We start from the raw sequence: 19,291 nt of genomic DNA on the forward strand, positions 1-19,291 counted from the left end.
TGCTTTATGAAGTGACGGCCGTCATCACATTTGTCACCACCTCATTACTTTTACAGAGTCCATATGGCATGTAAGACCTTATGGCTTATTTGAAGGTCTGCCGTTGGTATATCACTCTGCCTCAGACCATTTGGGAGAAAAGACTATGTATGTACTCGCAGCTTTTTGCACCATCACCAAGAAGACCAAATAGAAAAGGCTGTTCAATCAATGGAAAGGACATTTGAGTAAGAAGTGGGAGCAGTTGTGGATGTTGAACAGGCGCTATCTACAACAGTCCTCCAGCATGGGGTTTTACATGGATTCACATTCTCATTGTATTGTATTGTATTTTGCATTTATATAGCGCCTTATATACCATTGGTATGGTCTGAAGGCGCTGGTAGGTTGAACGCCCTTGGGAACCGAGGTTCGAGTCAGTAGAGAGGGTGAAGAGAGACAAAAGGTGCGTGTGCGCACAGAGTATGTGTGCAGCTGGTGCGGGGTTATTGTAGTAGCTGCTTCTTAGCGGTAGGTGTGGTGGTTGAGAGGTCAGGAGAATGTGTACGCTCTGGCAGAATTAATCCAGCTCGAGAGTGGCTGCGTTAGGCCTGAGGAGAGACGCCTGGCTGGGGGTGTTAAACCAGCGGTGGTTACTTGGAGTGATGGGGAGTGAGCGGGAGATGTTGATATGAGCACAGTTATACCGAATGGTGTCATAGTATCCCTGTGTTCTATTTGAGTGATGGTGTAAGGAGGAGAGTAGGCGTGAGGTGTGGTATGATGTATGTTCATTCGTCGTCGGTCTGGGAATCTTCAGTAATATGAAAGCAGTTTCGCTTTGAATCTAAAACTGCTCATCTCTTCTGTAGCCTATTGCTGTTATTTCGGGTCATACTGCCTCAGCCAATGACATACGTCCTCCAAAGCTCCATCCCTGGTGGCCATCCTCAGATTTGTACCGCACGTTTTCATGTTGGGAGTCGTCGTGTTTTGCTTCTCGAAATTTCAATAGCTTTTTCCTATTTTGAAGAGAAATCTCAAATTCTTCAGTCACAGCATGACTACCAGCAGCGGGGACCCGTTGCTGGACGAGTTCCAGTCCAATAGTCTAATCTCCAGCCTATGTGATACCGCAGGCCCGGGCTTGGACCTTCCTACACGCACCATGGCAGACGCCACGAGAAAAACCCTCTTTTGGGCCGGCTATAAATGTGGCATGAAAAATATTTTTGTTGAAGATCGGCATCTCAAATGCATCTACTGCGTGCATCCAGACCATGACGCAGACGATGCCTACGGGCGGTTGTGCGCTTTATGAATGTTAATTATGTTTAATCATTTATAATGCGTTCCAGACCCTGGGGTATCAGGGCACAACAGTTACAGATTATGCAGATCTTGAGTACAGAAGTTTCAGTGTGATACAGGAACAATCGTGGATACATAACATCATACAGTACGGGAACAATCATGGATACATCACATCATACGGTAACATACATCATGGAAATGATATACATTCTATATACAAGAGTTAGTTTAGCTGGGTGAGAAGGGGGCAGGGGTGTGCAGAAGTGGAAGGCAAGTCTGTAAACATGTGTGAATCTACTGATCTGTGGATTTAAGCCAATTAATGTAATTAAGTCTGAAGTTCTGGTAAGGTTGGTCTTCTCTGATGAGGTGTGGCAAAGAGTTCGAGTTCGGCCACTTTGACGGGGAAGCTACAGCCACCGATTTTGGAAAACGTATAAATGTATATAAATAAATACGGATGTTCCTTCTGCCAGGCCTCTTCGTCCAAGACGCAGAAAGACCTTTATAGAACGTTAGTGGCGTGGATTGAAGAGTGAAGTGCCTGTGACTCGGCCTTCATGTGCAGTCGTGCCTCTTCAAGGGCCAGTAGGCCCAAAGAGTGTGCTCCTTCTGGCAAGAGGTCAAGATCCTTCGAGGACACTACATGGGGGAACGTACCAAAAAAGGCTAAGTCGTCTCGCGTGCCGACGTCTTCGACGGGCACCGCGGCTGCGGGTCCCCAGTCTGAAGGGCACCAGTCGTCATCGCCTTTGCCGTCAATGGTAGTCTATCGTGAAGCAGCCAGGGGCTGTCTGCGAGGAAATCATTGACACCAGGTGCAAAGCATAAGACTTTGCCATTGCCGTCTGTCGAGGGACCTGTTGGCGGATTCACTGTCGACGACCTCTTCTTCATCACATATCCTGTTGAGGAACCAGTCAGCGGCTTCGACGTCTGATAAGTCCCTTACCCTGTTTACTTCGTCTACGAAGACTGTTCTTCCATCGACGACTGTGATCCCGTTGATGACTTTGTCCACCAAGACTGCTACCTCATCGACGGGCTCGTCCACCACATTCCACATTTCCATGACTACTACCACTCCCAGAGTGGCCCTGCTGCCTAGGTCTCTGTCGGCTGCACTGGCATGTCAGCGGCAGCACCATTACCTGCGCCACAGGCCCTTGTGATTACTGCATTTCCTAGGTGCACTTATTTGGAGATAGATACATCTGGCTCTTCCATTCCTCCCAAGACCCACCAAGGCCACACCACTCTTCACACTGGCTCCAGTGAATACTCCCGGGTGTCATCCCTAGTCCCTGTGATCTAGTCTTCCAGTGCTTCTGAAGAGGACCTACCCAGAGGGATTCTACTGATCCCATTTTACCAGTGACTCAACAAGGGGGTCGGCCATCTCAGCCTACTAGCCCTTGGCCTTGTGACCTGACATGGGCTCCTGCAGCATCTAGAAAAATTTCAAAGGACATCCTGACCACTCTCCACACGTTGGTATTAGAAATTCAACAGCGTCTTCTAGCAGCACTCATGCCTGCTCCAGCAAAGAGCCCTCCAAGACCCTCCCTGCCATTGTCTCATTCAGCCCCGGCTGCGCCTTGCCAAATGCCAGTTGCATCTCCCCCTGTGGTTGAAGAGGCAGCTCAGTTCAACACTGATACCTATCCTGTCACGACCTAGGATACACAGGGCACTCATGAGTTCATCAGCTACATTACAATGATGGGGAGCCTCCTGTCATCGAGATGTCCTCCAGGGACTGTCCGCCTGATGAGATTTGTTTGTTTCATGCAATGATCTTGTGGCCTGCGAAGCTGTTTTAACCTTATTACTGAAGACAAGAAGGAAGATTCCTTTTTGAACGACGGAGTCCTCCAGGAAAACTAACTTTTTAGTTCCCCTGCTGGATGATGTTTGGGAGGATGGCCTGTTGGTCATGAAGACCCCTAGCACAGCCCGTGCAAAAAGGGACCGGATGCAGAAAAAGTACCAGGTCCCTGAAACATCCCTGAAGGGTCTCAGGTCCCAACCATCACCAGACTCTCTGGTTTCCGCTGTGGTTAGGAAAAGATCCTCTAACGCATCTTCCTCTTCTACTGTTCCTCTCGATCAGGAGGGTAAGAAGCTGAATGCCATCATCACGACTGCAGCGTCTACTATCAAAGCCACCAACGTGCTAGCCATTCTCTCGAGATATGACAGAGCTTTGATAGAATTCGTCCCCCATCCTGGACTTCCTCCAGGAAGGACAAGAAGGCTTAAGCCATAGGTTTGTTCCATGAGGAAGAGGTAGCCTCTGACTTTGTGATAACCGTTGCCCTGGACGTTGCAGATTCAGGTCTTCGGCAGATGGGCAGTGGAGTGACCCTTCGCTGCCAGGGTTGGCTGAAGACACCAATTTGTGCCTGGATGTACAGACGAAACTGGTAGACGTGCCATTCGATGATGACAACCTCTTCGTAAAGGTGGTTGACACCCTACAGATCATAAAAATGAGCACTAAAACAGCATGCTCGTTGGGCACTCAGAGGAGGCAGTACTTTCGCTCCTCTAAAGGAAAGGTGTCAAGGTCCTCAAAAGGGTTCACCGCACCCTGTGGTCAGCCCTCCTATTCCACCACCCAGGAGGTATACAGGGGACATTCCCAGGGCTACAGAGGAGGAACCCAGCGATGTTGCTAACCAGCGGCCAGGACGCAGATGTCAAAGCAAGCCTGATTCAGCACAGGGCCCATGCCCTCACTTCAGCACCCCAGTGGGAGGCCGGTTATCATAATTTGCCAACCAGTGGCGCAAAGTCTCCACAGACAAAAGGGTGCTTAATATCATCCAGCTGGGTCATGCCCTGGTATTCCAGGGCCAGTGCCCTCACATCACTCCTGTCTCCAGACAAGAGTAGCAAAGCTGCTGAAGGAGGTTCAAGCCATGTAAACAAGGGGGCAATATAACCAGTCTCTCTGTGCCTCTGGGGCTCTGGAGAGTACTCAAGATACTTTCTTGTGCTAAAGAAGTCAGGAGGTTGGAGACCCATTCTAGACTTAAGACGCATAAACAAATTCCTCAAGTCCCAAGAATTCAGGATGGTCCCGTTGCAGCATGTGCTTGGGCAGCTGGTGGAAGGGGATTTCCTGTCAACCCTCGACCTGGAGGATGCTTACTTCCGCATCCCCATTCATGACAAGCACCGATAAGTTCCTGCACTTTGTCTTTCAAGGAAGATATTACCAGTTCAAGGCTCTACTATTAGACCGAAGATCTGCTCCATGGGTATTCACCAAGTGATTGGCTCTGGTGGTAGCGCACCTTCATAGCATGGTCAATCCCTACCTGGACGATTGGCTGATCCGGTCCTGCTCTCACGCATTTAATCACACTGCAGCGACCATCTAGGCTCTAACCTCTCTGGGATTCTCGATAAACTATACAAAATCCTGCTTTGTGCTGTCGCAGTATGCACTATTCCAGGAATCCCACCTCAACACACTATTGTGTCTAGCGAATCAGAAGATGGGGGGGGGGGGCATTTTAGGAAAGGTCCAAGGGCTGTCTGCAGCTCACATTGCAACAGTCAGCTCCATCAAGTCTCTGCTGGCGATGATGTACTCGTGCATCCATCTGGTGCCCTTTTGCAGACTACAAATGAGACCCCTTCAGGATATACTGGATGCCGGATGGAAACAAGTCACGGGCTCATGGAATGACCAGATGAACCTCAATCCGGCCTTCTGTCAAGCCCTACATTGGTGGTCCATTGACCCTCATCTCTCACAGGGTGTTCCCGTTCACACTCCTCATCAGGCGACAGTCACGACCAACGCCTCTGTAAGATTGGGGGCGGCCACATGAGCCAGCTGTACGCCAGGGACCTTTTGACTCCCGGAAGAGAAGAACAAGTTACTTACCAACTGTAACGTTCTTTCGATTGGATGTTCCTCCCACGTATTCCTCATCTTAGATATATCCTTACCTTCAGCTTTGCTGCTTCAGACATTCTCTCTCTCTCTCTCTCCACCAGAGGGCGCTCCACTCGAGGCGTCGATGTCCCTCGGCGGCATCCGTCGAGCATCGACATCATCCTTTGTATAAATGCCTTGCGCGTGCCCGTTGGCTTCAGTTCTGTTTTTTCATGTATCAGAGCCCATGGATTATAGTTAGTCGTGCCTCTTTTAACCCAAGCCTTAAAAGAAATTAGAGTGTAAAAACACATGAACTGTACTGCGGGGTAGGATGGGATGGTCGATGAGGAATACGTGCCACTACCGCCACTACCGCCATCAACTAACTTGGTGAAAACTCTTGGGGCGGAGGTCAACTCGAATGGCAGAACTCGAAACTGATAGTAAGAATTGCCAATCGCAAACCTCAGGTACTTTCTGTGCTTGAGCTGGATTGGCACATGAAAGTAAGCATCCTGAAGGTCCAATGATACCAACCAGTCTTGAAGTTGGAGAGCCTGAAGGATCTCAGAAAGAGTAACCATCTTGAACTTGTCCTTCCTGAGGAACTTGTTCAAATCTCAAGTCCAAGATGGGTCTCAATCCTCCGTCTTTCTTTGGTATGAGGAAATATGGGGAATACCAACCCTTGTTCCTCTCCTCTACAGGTACATGTTCTATTGCACCTTTCTGTAGCAGGGTATAAACTTCCTGCAACAGGAGCAGGTCTGGATTTTTGGTAGAGTTGTATCCCGTTGGGTGATTCTGAGGTTTCTTTTGAAAAGGAAGGCAGGAACCTTGAGATACTGTTTCCAGAGCCCAAGCATCTGAGGTAATGCCCCGCCATTCCTGCAGATTCTGTGAGATCCTGCCTCCCACTGGATCAAAACCTCAGAGTGGTTTTGCGGCAGCTGCAGCAGCGGCAGATCTAACACCTCTTCCTCGCCCCTGAGGAAATCTCATTTGTCCTCTTTGACTGACCTGTCCCCTTCCTCTCCCAAATGAGGAGTAAATACGAAAGGGACGACCCCTCCAGGAAGATGAGCCTGTGTAGGGGCGTTGTTGAGTTTGTCTGATAGTGGCACTGAGTGATTTTGCTGCTGCCTTGGAGGTCTGTAGCTTTTCTAAACTTTCATCTGCTTTGCTGCCAAACAACCTCGAGCCGTCAAATTCCATATTAAGGAGTCTAGATTGTACATCCGGTGCACAACCTGACTTCCTTAGCCATGCAAATCTGCTTAGCACTGCGCTAGATGCCATGGACCTGCTGATACTGTCAGCTGCGTCCAAACCTGCTTGAAGGCATTTCCCCGAAGCCTCCTTGGCATCCTTTACTATGGATAGGAATCCATCACGTTCCTCTCCTTCTGGGATGTGTTGAGCTGCCGCTGACATGCAGTCCCACAGGGTGTATGCAAATCTCGCCAGAGTGCAAGATACATTTGTGGATTTTAGAGCCATGCTCCCTGATGTAAATACCTTTTCAGACCATGCATCATTCTTTTTATCATCCCTATCAGGAGGGATTGTAGGGTATGCAGCATTTTTTGTTGATGTGGCTGCTTGAACTACCAGACTTTCTGGAGATGGGTGCTTACTTAAGTATTTTGGATCAGAATTACAGGGTCTATATTTAGCAACTTATATTTTATTTACTGCTGGAATGTTTTCAGGTCTTTCCCAAGCAGTATTCACTCTCCTTTGTAAGGCAATATGAAAGGGGAGTATGGGGTCTGGTTGAGGTCCTCCTGATAGGATATCCGTTATGTCATCATCCTGGTGAATTTCTACCCCATCCCATAAATTCTGTAACTCTATTCATTAGTTTTCTATAACCCAAATCGGGCATGTTCTGCTGGATCAGGTTTTTCAAACTCGTATTCAGGGGACGTATCTAGTCCACTTGCAGATTGTAACCACTCATAAAGGTCTTGCATTTTAGATTGTGGATTAATTCATCAGGGACTTGTCTTGTACCATATTTTACCCCTGCAGATGAAACCTCCTGTTCATCTTCTTCTTCATCCTCCTCATTTCCTGACAACATTTCTCCATATATAGATGACATGGTTTGGAAAAAATCATGTCTACTTTCTGGGTGAAATACCTTTTCAGGTATAGGTTTTAACATTGGTGTCTATTTCACCACTGTGACGGGTGTCTACGTCGACGGAAGCGTTGATGTTGTGGCTATTACCTTCGATGTTGTCAAGATATTCTTCGATGATTTCGAAGGAGCTATGAATGTCGTCGAAGGAGTTTTCGAGAACATCCATGCCATCTAAGGGGTCTTCGAGGCTGTCGATGGTGTACTCGACGTAACTTTTTTCGGTTGGGTCGACGACCCCTTATACTAGACAGCCTTCGATGGAGGCTTCGAAAATGTTTTCATCAAGGACTTCGATGACGTATCGAAGTCTATGGTCCTTTTCTTAAAGTCTGGCTCCTGTTTATGCACTGGAAGGCTTTTCTTTTTAGGAATTTGTGAAGATTACCTGGTAGACACCCTCAATAATTTCTTGTCGGATTTTCTAGTCTTGGACCTTCCCCTGCCACTTTTTTTGTGTGTAGGGGCATGGTCTTCATCAGACATTTTTGAGGGGGTCTGGGCCGCATTCTCAAAAATGTTCATCGATTCTTTAAACGCTTCCCACTTTTTAGGGGAGTCATGCTTTGTTGGACATGTAACAACTTCCTCCGATGTAGTAGAGGAAGAGGGAGACCGATATCGCCTTTTCTTCGCTTTTTTGGACGAAGAAGAAGAGGACTTTCTCGATCTACTCCTCGATCTGGACTTTTTATAGCGTTTTGTCGAAGACTCAGCCGAGTCTTTTTTCCCCCTCGAAGAAAACTTTGAGGATTCCTCCCCCACCACCAGTTTACCTCTTCTTTCTTTTAAGGCCTTATTGATCATTGACTGACAGGAACTGCAATCGTCAATTTGATGGTCGGAACCGAGGCACCAGAGGCAATTACGATGATGGTCGGTCAGCAACATTTTTCTCCCACACCTTTGGCATTTCTTAAAACCAATTTTCGGTGTGGACGGGTTCGAAGAAGACCACATAATTCATTATAACTGAAGCGCCGTTTTATCTCTATCCGATGTGAAGCTAACGGACAAACGGAACTGAAGCCAACGGGCGCGCTCGAGGCATTTATACAACGGATGACGTTGATGCTCGCTGAATGCCGTGCCGCCGAGGGACATTGACGCTGCCGCCTCAAGTGGAGCGCCCTCTGGTGGAGAGAGAGAGAGAAAAGATTTCCGAAGCAGCAAAGCTGAAGGTAAGGATATATCTAAGATGAGGAATACGTGGGAGGACACAATCGATTCGAACGACTTGCATATCCATGTCCTTTAACTGTGGGCTGTCTTCTGGACCCTAAAGTCTTTCAAGCCTTGGCTCCAGGGGGGGAAAGTGATCTAGGTCTTTGAGGACAGCACGACCACTATGTTTTACATCAGGAAGCAGGGGGGACTCGCTCGCCAATTCTCTCATGAGAGGCGCAGAACCTGTTGCACTGGGCCATTCCTCAGCAGATGTTCCTCATTCTGATTCACCTGGCAGGCGTTCACAACAGCAATGCAGACTCCCTCATCAAGGAGCTACAGTGCTGCCATGAGTGAAAACTCCAGCAGACACAGGTATCTGTTATCTTCAGAAAGTGGGATCACCCTCAGATGGACCTTTTTGCCACGGGGGCCAACTCCAAATGCCAGAGGTTTGCCAGCAGGTTCCGCAATCCAAGAGCCTAGGACATGCCTTATCATTCCCTTGGGAGGGGCTGTTCCTATACGCATTCCCACCAATCCCTTTACTGCTACATGTGATCAATACACTAACAATTCTACTGCAGGATGATGATACTTGTTGCACCGGTGTGGCACAAACAGATCTGGTTTACAGACCTTCTCGTCAGTGGCTGCAGCCGTCAAGCTGCCTCCCCTTCCAGACCGTGTCTCCTGGGAAGGAGGGCCAATCCTGCACCACAACCCTGTATCTCTAAACCTGGCGGCCTGGCTCCTGCAGCCGTAGAATTCGGGCGCTACTCGCTCCCTCTCGGATAAAAGAACATTCTGGCTACAGCTAGGGCTCCATAGCTTTATGCTATGAGCACAAGTGGAAACGTCTAACGCTCTGCAATACGCTGCCATTCATAAAAGATCTCTCTGCTGCGGGTCCCAGCTTTGCAGCTTCTGCCTTATCTCCTCTTGCTTTTAAATCTGGACTCGCCCATGCGTCTATCAAGGTGCATCTGGCCGCCATATCCTGCTATACTCCGGCTCCTAGCAAGCTCTCCCTGTGGTCTCATAGACTTATGAAGGAGTTCATCAAGAGCCTCAGTTGAGGCTTGAGCTTGGGAGATTTGTGTGGTTTTATCAAAACTAATGGGTCCCCCTTTTGAACCAATGCTTAAAATGTCTTTAAACTTTCTGTCTTGGAAGACTGCATTCCCGGTAGTTATCGCTTCGACCAGTTGTTTTGGGGGAATTCAAGCTCTCTCGTGTAAGCCTCCGTATTTGTCCTTTCACCCTCCCAAGGTGGTGCTGCGGACCCATCTATTCTTCATGCCTAACTAAGCCCCATTGTATTCTCCCTTGAACAAACCTTTAGTCTTGCTAGTGTTCTTCGCTAATCCGTCTTGACCCGCAGAAAGGGCTTTACATTCTCTGGATGTTTCGTGTGGCGTGAAGCACTATGTTGCACACACCAGACCGTTTAGAAAGACTTCTGAGCTTTCCGTAGCCTTTGGACCTATGGGACATGGGAAGGCCCTGTCTAAGGCTTCCATCTCCAGGTGGCTCTCTGGCTGTATCACGCAATGCCATCATCTGGCCAACAAACCGCTAACATGCTGGCCGAGAGCCCAATCCACTAGAGCCGTTGCAGCAACTACAGTGTTTCTCTCTGGTGTTCCCCTGCTCGATCTCTGCACGGCTGCCTACACCTTCACAAGATTCTACTGTGTCGACAGGGATTCCAGGGAGGAGTCCCGGGTTGGCCAAGCAGTGTTTTACAACATGTTTGCATGAGGTGAGTGTGTGTATTGCTTCTGTGGAGCCTTGCCACCTCCTGTGGTTGTGCATGTGTACTGCTGAGTAATCATTTTCATGAACATGTGAATCCATGCTGGAGAAGGAACAGGTTACTTACCTGTAACTCCAGTTCTCCAAGATGGGTCTTAAATGCATTCACATGTAAACCCTCCCTCCCCTCTCTGGCTCTCCTTGGTTCTTACTGCCACTATACATGCGTAACCAAATCTGAAGATGGGCACCAGGAGTTGAGTTTAGGAGGACGAATGTCACTGGCTGAGATGGTATGACCCAAAGTGACTGCAATAGGCTATAGAAGGGATGAGCAGTTTTAGCTTTCAAGCTAAACTGCTTTAATATTGGAGGATTTACAGCCTGATGACTGGGGATATTCATGTGAATCCATGTAAGACCCATGCTGGAGAACTGGAGTTATAGGGAAGTAACTTGTTCCATATGCAGCCTAGTAACTTGGAGGAGTGCTGTACCATGACAGACAAGGACCTGCATTGTTTAAAAGCTGGGTAGGAAAGATGGTTTTCTCTGATACAGTGCTCAAGTTGCATCCTTGGATAAGATGAGTAAGGGAGTGTTATATTGTAGGTCTTGTCACTGGCCAGGAGTGCTTGTTAGTAGAATTGTTGATGCATGAAGGTAGCTCAGGAGAATGTTGAGTGGATCTGTGTGTGAATGTTCTGAGAGTGTCAGTTGGGGGCCTGAGCTGGGATGATAGGATGGCCGATGGGTCTACTCTGTTAGTAATGTTAATACCCATCCATGGTACTGTCTTGTCCATACGTGACTGTAAATACTACAAGAGTAACTGGAATATGTACATACTGTACATAATGTGGCAATAAGCCACGAGACTGGGGGCCAATACCGCCCCAGGTAATGCCCCCGGGGCCGTAGTTACAGGCCCGAGCGTAGCGTAGTACCCCGTTAGACCAGGGTAACAATTGCTTTTTTTTCTGTTCAGAAATAAAAAAAAACGGCAAAAAATGGCTGCCGGGAAAAGGGAAAATGTAGTCAGTTTTCCTTTTCCATGGCGGCCATCGGGAGCGGGCGCGCTGGGAACACTGTTCCCAGCGCGTCTGCTTCCGAGATAAGAAGAAAAAAGAAGGTAAGTGGGGTGGGGAAGAAGAAAAAAAAACGTACCGCGGTCTCCGCCGGGGACGATGGAAGCCTCCAGCCATGTGGAGGCTTGGAGCGGGGATGGCCTAGCTCCGAGTCTCCACACGGCTGGAGGCTTCCATCGTCCCCCCCACCGGAGAATGCGAGATAGAAAGTAAGTGGGGTGGGGTGGGGTGGGAGGAGGAAGGGGGGGGGGAAATGTCTTACCTGAGTCCCCGGCGGGGGACAGGGAAGCCTTCAGCCATGGGGAGGCTCGGTGCGGGGATTGCCCCGTTGCGAGCGTCTTCATTGGCTGAGGGGCTGCCACGCCCCTCGCCGGGAACAGAGTAGCCGGCACGCACGGCGTGGACAGGAATACCGTGTGGTATGGCTCGCAAATGAGCCAATCACCACACAGTATTCCTGTTCAGCCGCGCGTCCCGGGTACTAATGTATAATAATGCCTTACCTGGACTAACTTAGACTCAAAAGCATGTCCGTGTATGAGTGCTGGGTGCTGATGACTACAGAGAGGCATTACAACAGGGAGCCCATGATTAAGATTAAGACCCTGCATCCAGACCTAGAGACCTTACAAACAGACTTTCTGATGGTAGAGGTAGAAGCAGGGGGCCCTACCATCTAGCACTTGTATATGCTTCGGATTAAGGGACTGAACAAGACAAGGGATACTGGGAGTACAGCAGTGGTTTTACTGCAATCTTCGGAAATAAGGGCAGCAATAGTAAAAGCAGTAATTAAACAAGAGTACATTTTAAAGGAAAGCACATACTGTTGCTCCTAGACTTGAGTCCTGAAATGCTGCAGAGGAGACAGCTGTTTTGGAAATAAAGGAATTGTAGATGTTGGGATTACATGTTTCCTTGGGACACCAGGCTAGGCTCGTTGTTGATATTGGAGGTGGCATGCAATTGGTTCCATAATTCGAGCAAACATCAGCAGAGATGGCAGTCAGCCCTGCCTTGTGTACCTCTTGTTATTGAGAGGCCAGACAAAAAGTCCCCATTAACCCGAAGGGAGGTCGATTGCTCCTGATAGACGGCCATCACCGACCTGATAAACCCCGGGCCAAAAATTAATTGCTTCAGCATGCCCCTGAGATACCCGCACTCCACTCAGTCGAAAGCATTGTAGGCATCCAAGGCAACCACCCCCATGTACGCTCCCGATATCGGCCCCACCTCCAACAGGTCTAATACCCGCCTAATGTTGTTGTGAGCTGCGCCCTGTAATAAATCTCATCTGATCATTGTGTATAATCCTTAGGAGAACCTCCATTAGCCGGCGAGCCAGTATTTTAGCAAACAATTGCAAATCTATGTTGCTGAGGGTGATAGGGCGATAAGAATCAGAGCATTAGGTCCTTCCAGGATCAGGACAGTTGTGGAGCCACCCATGAGCTGGGCCACCCTCCCGGAGATCAAAAAGGAGTTAGAGATCCATCAAAGAGAAACCAAAAGGGGCATAAACGTCTTATAAAAGGAAACTGAAATCTGTCAGGGCCAGTGGTCTTATTCGTCAACGTCTTGATAGCTCATTCAACTTACCCAGGATGAATTGGACCTTCCAGAACCTCGCGCTGCCCCCATCACCCCCCCCCCCCCACCCCCGGAAACACTCCCCCCAAAGTGTGCCTGCAATATACCCATAATATCCATGGCACACTGTTGCACTGGTTCCATGTGATTTCATTGCCTGCTTTTACATCGCCAGGCTTTTAAACGTGCACATTCCATTGAATGTGCTCATCGTTTTTTTTGGGGGGGGTCCCCCCAAATACCCCACCCACACTTATTTTTTACTATTGCCCATCCGCCCAAACCCTTATTTGCCCTTTCCCACCCCCCTAAAAAAATTTGATGAGCACATACAATGTAAAGTGCACGTTTAAAAGCCTGGCGATGTAACTGCAGGCGATGAAACAACATTGTACCGCTGCACTATGCCCAGATTGTCACGCAGCGCCAGTACTGCACTATGGGTCTGAAATGTACTTAGTTTAGCCACCAGGAGGCGGTTGGCCCCTGTTCCCATTCGCATAAAAACACGGTCTAGTTTTCAACATAGCCTGGCATGTTCTGTCTGCTAGATATTGCTCAAGTTTTTTGTGAGCTATTTTCAATGCATGCAAGGCCGCCTGTGATCCCCTCTACTTGGGTTCCTGCTCTGTACTTCGCATCTCACCCTCCACACCCACCCAGATTATCTGCTGCTCCCTGGTGTATGTGGTGGATTTACTCATTAGTTCTGCCTGGGCCGCTGCCATCATGGCATCCCAGACAATCTCCCGGGGAGGTTCCGAATTACTATTCTCCTGAAAGTAGTTGGTTATCAGCTCCCCTGTCTCCCGACACAGGACCGGCTCGTAGAGCTTCAAGTGGCATCTTATCCTCTCTGGTCTGCCCAATATAGATCAGGTGAGTCACTGGAGCGTGGTCTGATAGCGTGCGCAGCCCTATCGCCACAACACTGACGCAATGGTACAACCCACTGCGAACCAACATGAGATCCAACCTCGAGAAGCCCACATGAATGTGTGAATAGAAAGAGAAGTCCTTCTCCTCACCATGGAACAGTCTTAAGGCGTCCACCAGCCCCAATTCCCCAATGAAAGATGCAAATGATATGATGTATTTGAAATCCATCCATTCAACTCCTATAGATAAATACAAGTATTGCAATTCGGATCAACGTAGCAGGACAGTGTATAAAATACCAGGAAGCAAACACAGGACTGAAACAGGGTTGTGTGCTCGGACCAACATTATACAACCTATTTACAGCTGATATGGAAAAAATATCTGTAGAGGTAAATAATTTTCCACCTATAGGTAAAGGTGTAGAGATTTCAATGTTGGCCTATGCGGACGACATTATAATATTTGATCGCACCCAGATCGGGTTACAGAGATCATTAAATGCTCTGACACATTTTGCCACTGAGAACGCAATGGTGATTTAATACAGAAAAAACAAAAACACTACATTTGACTAAAAAGAACATCAGTAATGAGAAAAAATGTACCTGCCATGTAAATGACGCTCCTCTAGCAAACTTATTTGTCAGGATCCCAGTCAGTGAGCATAGTCCTCATTCCCGCATTCAGGCTAGGCAGAGCACATTATATCAATCAGCAGGTCAAAGGTGGGTGTTAGCCTGGCACATATGGCATTTACACCATTACCTCCATAGACTCCAGTGATGTTCATTGGTAATTTCATACACTTAAGCTGGCCGCCTGCAAAACCCATTTACAAGTAGCAGCACGGTTCTATTCATATTTGCAGAGGGAGCTACTTAAACCCTGCCTCTGCTGGAACGCACGTTTCACGACATTAGTTTTACGAAGAGTTAGAGTACCATAGTTCACAGACGAGACTTACCCGACAGAAGTTATCTCTGACGCTGTTAGATTCAGTTAAGAACATTTATTCGCTCTTAGTCGCAGCATCTCAGTCAGAAGTTTCAGCCACTGCATCTTCCGAAGCATTTTTCCTCCGCTTTCTGAAAGCCTGCAGACAACACAAGATGTATTAATAAAAAAACAAACTTAAAATTTTAACAGAGAAGACGTTTTATAAGCATTTACGTAGCTGAAGGTTCCTCAAGTTTTCACCTCACAGTTGTTACTGCGCTCCACCTTGCAGGCTGCAGTTACTCTGTATTGGCGTACTTATGTTTAAAACGTTTTCTCATCCTGAATAACCCCACAGACCTAATTCTCGTCCCAAATTCCTTGAAACTGCAAAAAAGAGAAAAAGACAAAAGTAATTGGAGAGAGAGACCTCTCCAACTAAGGAATCAATTCAAGCCCTTAACGATTACAGCATCTTCACCTGCTGACTTACCCAAAGACTGATTCTTAAAAGAATAGACATTTCAAGGCAAGAAGCTTCAGAGTTCGTCAGCATCCCTAGTTACCATTGTTTCTCCATCTCAATGCTCCCCTGTAGAAAAGCTGGATGGAGAGCTCCACAATAATAAAACACAGGTGAGAAGGGAATTCAGCTCTAGAGTTAGAAGGGAGTGATTTCTAGGGGTATACAAACCGCATATAGTATCTCAGTTAATGGATGTTATATCATTTCTATTGTTGTCATTTGTTTGTTCAAACAGAAAAAGAATGAAAGCTCCAAGGTATCAGGTCCCCAGGCTCGGAAGGTATTATGCTCCCGTGGAGTCCAGGTAAGCGTCCCAGTATTGGAGTACATTTATTTGGGATTCTGCATAACTGCAAATACCTCTGGAAAATTTTATTATGAAAAGGTGAGTGAGAAAGTTTGGAAGAAGTGGCTTGCTATAAAGGATTATGTAAACCACTGCGGGGGAAAGAACTTGGAGGGTATATTAGTCATTTACAGAATTGGCATAATTCCCACAATAATGTACGGTCTTTCCGAACTGGATATTGACCAGATAAATTAGCTGGAGCAATTGGAAGGTAAATTGTTGCGATCTATTATAAATGTTACTAAGTCTTTACCTGTGGAAGCGTTACGCCTTGAGTAAGGGGTGATGGCATTACAAACCACCTGGAGAGTACAAAGAACATTGTTATATTTAAAATTTATTTAAATGCATCAATGACGACAAACTATCTGTGTAGGTTGTTGGGGAAAAATCTCAGACAACCACTGCAAAAACAGTTTTCTGTCATCTCTCAAAGAATCTGCAGAATGTTTTATAGACAGTTGAACCTTGACCTAGAAATATTACTGCAGGATCCGAATGCTGAGAGCAAAATAAAAAAAAGCTAAAGATTGGAACATGGCTAACAACGTGGACAATTTGCATACAAAGACGCGTTATCAGGAATTAGTCAGACAGGTAGGGAAAAGACACATACCATCACTCTATTTGACAAAGAAAACCAGTTTGGAGCTCAAGTGCTTTGTACTGCATCTGCGCATGAACATTCTGCACACGAGGGAAGTCACAGGAGCATGGTTGGGCATTCCCTATGCAGAACGATTATGTAGATGCTGTAATGACGAAATAGAGACTAGTCACCATATCCTGTCACAGTGTAAAGCTTTGACAAAAATGTACGCAATGGGTTACGGTAAATTCTTGAGTAAACTAGAGAATAGTACAGATGAACAGTTTTGGTCAATTCATGCATGGGGCTACATCGGTGGTACTAAGTACTGCAGTTCATGATATATGGAAGGAGATACAAAAAATGGGAACCAATCTTTAATTAGTATATCTGAGAGATCTTACACTTAGATTGATTTACCTACACGATGGAAAGGTTTTAATGGGTTATATTTTGATATAACATAGTGACATTTTAGTTGTAAAGGAAATGTTAGAATGATGTGTACTTTAATAAATTGGATTCATAAGTTGATTCAGAACATGTTTTAAGAAAGATGTGTATTTTGATCATTCGGAGATGTATTTTGAAATGAAATGTGCTTAAAGTTTTAAGGAACTAAACTAATTGCACAATAAAAATAAACAAATAAATCCTATTAGTGGGCAGAGTTTTGTCCATCAGAGGATTATGAACTCCAGTTGAGGTCTTCTCCCAGCAAGAGTTGCCCTTCCATAAAGGGAAGAGTGTGTAAAAGAAAATCCTCCAGGAACACCCCCGGCCCAGAATTAGAGGCAACTAGAGAGACCATTGTAAGCATGTGTTCCCAACACAAAGCCTTAGCACGTAGAAATCTTCTCTGGGGATCTCGTAGAACCTTAACCTTGAAGAATGGAATTTGCTCCCCCATCAAAAGCACCACACCCACTCCCCCCTGGCCCCATATCTCCTCCTGCTCAGAGAAAAGAACTGTCTCGGAAATCATGCACAAGTAGATGTCTCCTACAGGAAGACCATGGAGAGGGACATGTTCTCTAATTTCCTCAGAACGGATTTCCTTTTCATCCAGGAGTTCAGCCCTTGCACATTCCACATACCAAGGTGATGAGACCCCCCACGCTCGGGTCTACCTCAGAACATGGAGCCTCTGTGCTCTTGTGGATCTCCTTTTGTATCTCAGCCAATAGATCCTACAAATCCGACTTGGTGGGCATCCGTGCGAGTAGGGTCGGGGGATCATGTCCGACCCATGTACCTGAGCTGTAACCGCCTTGCTCCGTTTGCACTAATCAGCTGGCTGCAGCATCACCGAAATGTCTTCTTGCTTGCCTACTTTGGCTGTCTTCACCATGTTGCCTGCCGTCTTGGGCTCAAAGGGAGCCCCCTTTACTGGCCACACCACTTAGATACCAGTCAGAGCGGTGCCCCCAAGGGTACCCCACACCAGTACCCCCTGGGAGAGAAGACCAGAGCACTGCACTTCAGCACTGCCTCAAAAGGAAAGTGTCGTAGGTGATGCAGGCTGTTATATCCGCAGACCCTCTCGGGAAATCCAGGGCCCCAGCACACCACTGAAGCCACAGAGGGACTGCGCCGAGCTCGCACAGCTATCAACTCTGTGGGGTATGTAAGGCCTGCATAGCCGAGCCCTCCGTAGGCTGGAAATGTTTATCGGCCCCACAGTGAGCTCTATTCATGCAGAGACCCAGAGCAGCAGGTCCCCCCCCAACCAGACACCATCAAGATGACATCAGGCCACAGGACCCTCCAACTAGTGCTGCATGGGCCAATACTGCAGTATTATACTGCAGCTTAGATTAATGCAGCCTCCAGGTCTCCAAGAATCTGTGTAGTGGGCAGGCAGTTCACCCCCGCCGCGCAGCACATGCCACATCTCCCCCGCACCTGCACAGCAGGAAGAGAGTGAAGGCTCTGACAGTGCTTTCAGTGTCTCATCTCCAGGGGAGACGCAAAGCCAGCAGAGCAGATCGCTGACGTTTAGCCTCAGGGCTGGCCATGGAGCCACACGGCCCCCGCTCACACCACCCAGGCACAGAGCCATTGCCCCCAGAGGGGGCCTCCTCGCATATACGGGCACAGCAATCCGCGACACTGCTGCACTCAGACCCCGCTGGGAGAACTTCTTGATTTACATAGGGGGCTGCACAGCAGCCCGCTCCAGCAAGGTCGCTGCAAGCAGCACCATATTTTCAGAAGGCTGGTTAATCTTCATCCGTTTCAATCAATACATTGGGGCTTCAATTGAGTGCAAAAAGTTACCCCCACGCAGCCCAGGGTCATACAAAGCTCACTCTGGCATTTTTCGCACATGTCGGGGAACCAGGGAAGGAGCACTATGCCATATTTATCTTCACTACACCGGAGGCTCTTAGGAAGCCATCTTACCGATGAAAAGCCTCTCAGCCACAATTTTTATACCACAGGACTTTGGCTAGACATCTACAGACCTTGTACTGTGCTTTTCATTCTAGGTGTACGTTTACCTCTAGGTATAAACCAAAAATAAGCTAGACACGATAAATAAACATCACATGCTTTCAGTTATGCACTTTTATATTCACTCATCATAAAGAACAGATGCACAATCAAACCAGTTCATATTTGGTAAGCATGCAAACATTTGCAGTGTTTTTATTGGACACATGTGAGAGTAAAGGAAAACACACTCTTTAACAAGCACTTTGCATTGGGTCAACATAGCAGTTCAAATATGTGGTTTCCGCCTACCCTTGGCGAACGTTGTATTAGTAACAAGTTTATGAGATTGGTGATTTTGAGATTCTAACCCCCTCTGCGTGAATGAAGAAACCCCCAGCTAATACTTTGGATTCTGGCTACTTTGTTAATCCTTTGGTACCAGAAGGATTTTAACTTTCTGCCTTCCGTGCCCAGTTAGTGCAGTCTTCAACTCTGGCGGAGGTTCAACCACCTAGTCACTCTGTGTCTGTGTTGGGGTAAGGCCGTTTGAATAACTAAGGTGGCTTCTAGAAGGCACTTGGCAGGTACTTCCCAACACGGTGGCACATGCGTGTTGTGTAATGGGGCACT

The 19,291-nt window shown here is 47.5% G+C and overlaps 1 protein-coding gene across 3 annotated transcripts in view; it reads left to right on the forward strand.

The window, feature by feature from the left end:
• The window catches only part of SEC31B (SEC31 homolog B, COPII coat complex component), a 2,991,081-nt gene that overhangs the window by 356,410 nt on the left and 2,615,380 nt on the right, over positions 1-19,291 (forward strand). The gene's annotated exons all lie outside the window — the stretch shown is intronic.

The sequence above is a fragment of the Ambystoma mexicanum genome, chromosome 8, assembly GCF_040938575.1.
Source record: "Ambystoma mexicanum isolate Mex_15411 chromosome 8, UKY_AmexF1_1, whole genome shotgun sequence".
Lineage (NCBI taxonomy): Eukaryota > Metazoa > Chordata > Amphibia > Caudata > Ambystomatidae > Ambystoma > Ambystoma mexicanum.